At 30.3% G+C, this 6,191-nt stretch overlaps 2 non-coding genes across 2 annotated transcripts; both read left to right on the top strand.

Moving 5' to 3' along the window:
* The first annotated feature begins 2,604 nt into the window (after positions 1–2,604).
* On the top strand, positions 2,605–2,764 carry LOC122602463. The gene has a single exon (XR_006324280.1). It is a non-coding gene; the product is annotated as a small nucleolar RNA snoR2/U65 (small nucleolar RNA).
* Positions 2,765–2,862: 98 nt separating this feature from the next.
* On the top strand, positions 2,863–2,948 carry LOC122602455. The gene has a single exon (XR_006324273.1). It is a non-coding gene; the product is annotated as a small nucleolar RNA snoR77Y (small nucleolar RNA).
* Positions 2,949–6,191: the final 3,243 nt, after the last annotated feature.

The following is a 6,191-nucleotide window of genomic DNA, read 5'->3' as shown; positions in this document are numbered from 1 at the left end:
ATATGTATCAATTCGAAATAGAATCGGCTACAAGAACATATATATATATCTATTCATGTATCTAGGTATCTAAATCATACAAGAACACAAAACAGAATCGGCTACAAGAACATATATCTATATCTATCAATTCGAAACATATATCTATATCTATTCATGTATCTATGTATCTAAATCATACAAGAACACAAAACAGAAACTATTTCTATCAATCAATATATCTATGTATCGACAATTCGACAATTCTATATCTAAATCAACATGTATCTATTCGACAATTCTATCAATCAATATATCTATGTATCTATTCGACAATTCTATATCTATCAATAACCAAATTCTATATTTATCAATTAACCAAATTCTATATCTATCAATTCTATATCTATATCAATTCAAATCATGAAAACAGTGGGTATTACCTTGTGGCTGCTCCATTTGCGTTTCGGGGACGGCGTCTTGATCGTGTTCCATTTGCGAATAAGATTGATTTGGTTGAACGAAATCCTTAAGCAGGTCAAGGTCAAACTTATTCGCACCGGGGAGGGAGTCAAGGCCATCGAGAGAATAAGAATGATTTGGTTGAGAAATAGAGTTTCGTGGTAGAGGTGTCACTGGTTCGGGTCAATAGTATTGTTGAGAGCTCCACCCACTCGTATGAAATGGGTCACCGGCTACGTGAGTTTGGTGGTGGGGTCGAGTTTTTGGTTGTGGCTGTCGAGGTATGAGTTGTTGTTGATTGTGTGGTCGTGTGGGTTGTGGCTGTCGAGGTGTGGGCTGCTGAAGTGTGGATTGTTGTTGATGATTTGGCCATCCACGACCTTTAATCTTTGCGTATGTGTTATTGCTTCTAGGATCCATTCGATTTGAAACCGGATATATGTTTGAGGTGTGGGTTGATTATGTGTGTATATATGTTTCATATACTTGGTTTGAAACCGGTTATATGTATATATATACAATGGAGGTTTGTAATTTTAAACATACAAGAAGAAACCTTCTATTTCGACTTTTTGGCAAAACAACCCCCTAAAATAGCTACTTGTGCATTTGAATTTTTCGCAAAACACCCCCCTGCAACGGTTACTTTTTGGATTCTTCACCCAATCCCCTGCGAGCTAGAAGCTCGCTCAATGATCTCGCACCCTAGCTCGCACCCGAAACCCTCTAAGCAAAAATAATTGAGAGCCCCCTCGAACCGTTAAAAATATCCGAATCTTTTAAGAGATTTCTCTTTTAGAGTGGTATATTCAAGGGTTCTTGTTAAAATGGTAACAAGAGAATGTAATTTGTGAATTGAGGTTTCCATAATGTCTATTTAGATATCATTGTAGGTTGATCACTAATAATTAACCTAAAAACATATCCCTATTCTTATCGATTTTACGATAACACCAAAATCATCTATTTTTCCTTTTCTTTTTGGTATATTAATAGAGAGGTGATATGAATAAGAGCTAAGCAAAAATTGAACCGAGAATCCAAAAACCAAAAAAACCGAGAAAAAACCGAACCAATCAAAATCCATTGGATTCGGTTTTAGTTTTGTAAAACCGAACGAATCAGTTTGGTTTTCGGTTTCATATGAAAAACTGAACCAAAATTATGTATTTTTGTTTTATATCTATTTTAGTTGACCACTATATCTATTACTTATGCTTAACAAATTTGCTAATATACTTCAATTTATTTTATATTTATATCAATTTATTATCATATCTAATACTTTATCTTCAATGAATTATATATATCAATCTAGCTTCGTTTTGATGACCTATTCTTTTAACACAAGAGTTTTTAATGTTTTTAAAAACCACTAAGCTTTGGCAACTTTTATCATGATTAATAAATTAACAAATAGAAATGTATTAGTTTCAAGTAAACTAATATAATACACTAGTTTTTAAGCATGTTCATGAAATATAGTATCTAGTGGTTCTACAACACTTTTGCTCTTCTATTAGAGCTTTAGACCAATGAAGAAATAGACTAGCATAATAGAATGAGCAACATGATGCTTTGGTTATACACTTATACTATCGTTTTTCATTTGCTCAAAAACATAGACTTTGGTTATACTATAACTTAATAAGCTAAATATGTATAAAAACCAAACCGAAACCCAAACCGAACCGTTGGATTGGATCGGTTTTTGATTCTAAAAAATTAAAAACCAATACATTCGGTTAGAGTTTTAGGTTAAAACCGACTCAATCTCACTCCTAATACGAATACTCAGTTTTTTAAAAGTTATTCATAAAATAAAATTGAAAATGAAAGCCTAGAGGCCCCAATCCACAAAATGGGCTTTAAGAAAAGTTTGATGGGCCGTCTTATTTTGACCTAAATAGACATACTGTAAATCCATAATAGTAGGGTTTATAGTTTTTTCAGTTCCTACTTCCTACATATATACCGCCTTTCCTCTCCATTATATCATTATCTCACCTATCTACTTCATTTTCTGATATCTAGTTTTTAGAAAATGCTATTCTACTTCTTTTTGCCGACCGGATCAATTTTTCTTTTTTATAAAAAAATCTTCATATGAAATATTCTTATATCTTATATACACCAATGAAAGTTGTTAATTTGTTAATAACAGGTTCGATGCCACGTCGGCGGTAGCCATTGGCAATGACCGACGTCGATGCTATGATTGAACCAATAACAAGCTCTTTGTGCCTTTCGCATTTTTATAGGAACCTGTGAACTGCTTTTTTATTCCGTTCATTCACAGAGCCGTTTTTTTGCGATTACATATATATAATATATATATATATATATTATATATATTTTTATTTCAAACATAAAATGTTTTTTTTGTATTGATTTTAGATAATACGAGTACTAAAAAAGATGAAGCCAGTGATGATGTATAAAAATATTATGTTGGAATTACCGACTGATATATTAATTGATGATAACTAGGCTGCCTGAGGCTTCGACTTTGAATAACCTATGCCTTTAAAACACTTTGAATAAATCTATTACAAATCTAACCTTTAATTTATATCTTTTTTAAAAATATGTTACAAGATGGATGAAAACAAAAATCTATCATAGATTGCATATTAGATGAATGCATTCAGTGTATGATATTCTTTTTCCTAATAATTTTTAGAACGAATTGTATTTTTGGTCCCTGTGTTATCAAACATTTTGCAAGTTTGATACAAACATGTGCAAAGTTGCGAAACGCATCCCTGTCATATCACACCTGTTGCAATTTTGGTCCAACAGTAACCTTCCGTCTATTTTCTACCGTTAATGGCATCATGTGCCTCTCATGTGGGGGGCAATATTGTCTTTTTATATAAACGAGGACTATTCTTGCAACTAACCCAAATACATATATCAGCAGATTTCGATGATTTTTTTCCAGTTTCGGATGACTTTCCAGATTCCGGTAAAACATTAAATTTGAAAAATAGAATTCAACACACAAGTTTCATCATACAACACGTATAAAAAAACAATCCAAACAACTAAAAGTTGTTAAAATAAAAATAACATCACTTTTGAGAGCAAATAAAGAATCAGATTTGTTACAAAATAAAAATAAAAAAATTTGAAAATGGGTATTGTTCATCGTCATCATTAAGAATTCAACCTTTCGTCACCCACGAACAATACCATATACCAGATCTTTGTTTATTAAGAAATTGAAGTAAAAGAATAAAAAGTATAGATCTCATCTCATCGACGGGTATGTTAACGGCGTCCTTCTCGGTCGCTTCTCCTCCGTCGATGATGTTGAAATCTTCGATTTCGTTCCTTCGTTTTCCCCACATGAGATTACTTCTCACCTCTATCCTCCTCTCTCAGTCTTCGGCAAGTCGGATAATATAAAAGCTATTATCATTATTAATATTCGTATGCCTTATATGTATTAGATTGTTATCTTTTAGTTTTTGGGAGGTGTTTGGATTCATGTAGTAAGATGAGGTAACTGGATCTGGTCATATTCAAAATCAATTTTCTGATCATCTTCTAAATCTATACATACACCTATTTTCTTCTTCATCCTTGTATATCGATCCCCAATTTGGGAGAGAGACACTGTGTGTGTCTGTCGTTGATGGTCTTGGTCCACTAGAGATCTGTTTTCATATGATGATGACGGTGTCGAAGACGTGCTAGAAGAAGGGGTTTGTATGATGATGATGATATCTGATTGCTTGAGATCACGTTATATATATATATATATAAATCAATGTTTTTTAAAATGAAATATATTTTCCCAGTCAACATACCACATGGACAGTTTTTAAAATAAATTAAGTTTTATTACCACGTTTATATATTTGGGTGAGTTGCAAGAATAGTCATTGTTACTGTTAGCCCTCACGTGAGAGGTACATGATGTCATTAACGGTAGAAAATAGACGGAAGGTTACTGTTGGACCAAAATTGCAACATGTGTGATATGACAGGGATGCGTTTCGCAACTTTGCACATGTTTGTATTAAACTTGCAAAATGTGTGATAACACAGGGACCAAAAATGCAATTCGTTCTAATTTTAAAAAAAACTATATTTTTAGTATGTGAAATTGTCGAAAATTTCATTTATGATTTTTAAATGAAGAAATTATAAGATAATCTCAAGAAGTTGTTTATTATTTTTATTTTTTTATCAAACACATATGTCCGTTGTTTTTTCATTAATGCCTACAAGTGACTATAAAAATAGAAATTTTCCCACTTTAAGACTATAAAATAATAAGTGAAAACTTTGGGAATTTTAGGTATAAAGATGTGGTATTTAAAGAGTTTATAAAGTTTTTTTTATCAACATTATATTATAACATATATATATAAATACTATTTTTAAAACAATTTTAAGGTTATGTCATAAATATACTGATAATAAAGAAAACCTTTTAGGCATAAAAATGTGGTATTTCAAGAGTTTATTTAATTATTTTAAAACCTTAAGTTTTTTTTATCAACATTATATTATAACATATATATGAATACTATTTTTAAAACATTTTAAGGTTATGTCATAAATATATTGATAATAAAGAAAACCTTATTGAATGTATAAGTTGTCAACAACTTTATCGCGTCTTATTATAGGTCGGAAGATTTCTTTATTGAGAACTTCCAAATCTATCGTTAAATAATATACATAATTGCCTCAACAATCATAGACTTAGAAGCCGAATTTAATTGTTACACGATAAAGCTAAGAAGATCAGCAAGTTGAGTATAAATCGACTTATGCTTTATCAAACCTTTATCTTTAATTTCAAAGTTTGATAAAATACAAATGCATTATAACTTAGGTATTTTTATGCTTATGGCTTACAGTCTATTCAGATAGATCGAGTTTGACGTCATCAAACTCCGTTCAAAGTTCAAACCAAGTCATTTCCATATATTTTTAAGTTGTTCAAAAGTTGTACATTTTATGAGGGTTTTTTTTTTATTAACAATGTATTTGGATGTTTATAAATTAACCTTAATTTTATTTTTTTTTAAAAATTAATAAAACGTATATATGTTATAATACAATGTAGATAAAACTCCAAGTTTAAATGTTTTAAAATAACTAAATAAACTCTTCAAACCGTAATTATTTTTGGAGAAAGTTATATTTTTTTACCTGAAATTGTCAAAATTTTCCTTATAGTCTATAAATGAGAATATTTTCATTTTTGATATCCTCACGTGTTGATCACGTGGGGTCGTTAACGGAACAACAAACGGCGTATGTGCTTATAATCAAAAATGAAAAAAAGTAACCAACTTCTTGATATTATTTGTAATTTCTTCACCTAAAGACTATAAATGAAAATTTTGACAACATCAATACTAAAAATGTATTTTTATCTAATTCTTATAAATAATGTTTATAAATAAAAGTAAAATATGTAAAATGATTATTGTTTAAATAAAAGTTGTTTTGTATCATGAATATCTTTACATCTAAGTTTATATGTTTTTGTTTTTTTAGTTTTTGGGATATTATTTTATAATGAACCAATTTCTAATATTTTGCTTTATTTGTTTTATTCTAATGATTTTTCTGTCCCATATTAAATGTACAATGTTGACTTATCAAGTTTTTTTTGCTTTTAATTTTGACTGTAAAAATTTCACTTCATATAAACTATAAAGTATAGGAGATGGTACCTACGCAATGGGGCGGCGGTAGCGGCAACGGGTGGTGATGATGACGGT

This window comes from Erigeron canadensis, chromosome 5 (assembly GCF_010389155.1).
Source record: "Erigeron canadensis isolate Cc75 chromosome 5, C_canadensis_v1, whole genome shotgun sequence".
NCBI classification, from domain to species: Eukaryota; Viridiplantae; Streptophyta; class Magnoliopsida; order Asterales; family Asteraceae; genus Erigeron; species Erigeron canadensis.
The sequence above is the reverse complement of the archived record's forward strand: the minus strand, read 5'-3'. Positions and strand labels throughout refer to the sequence as shown.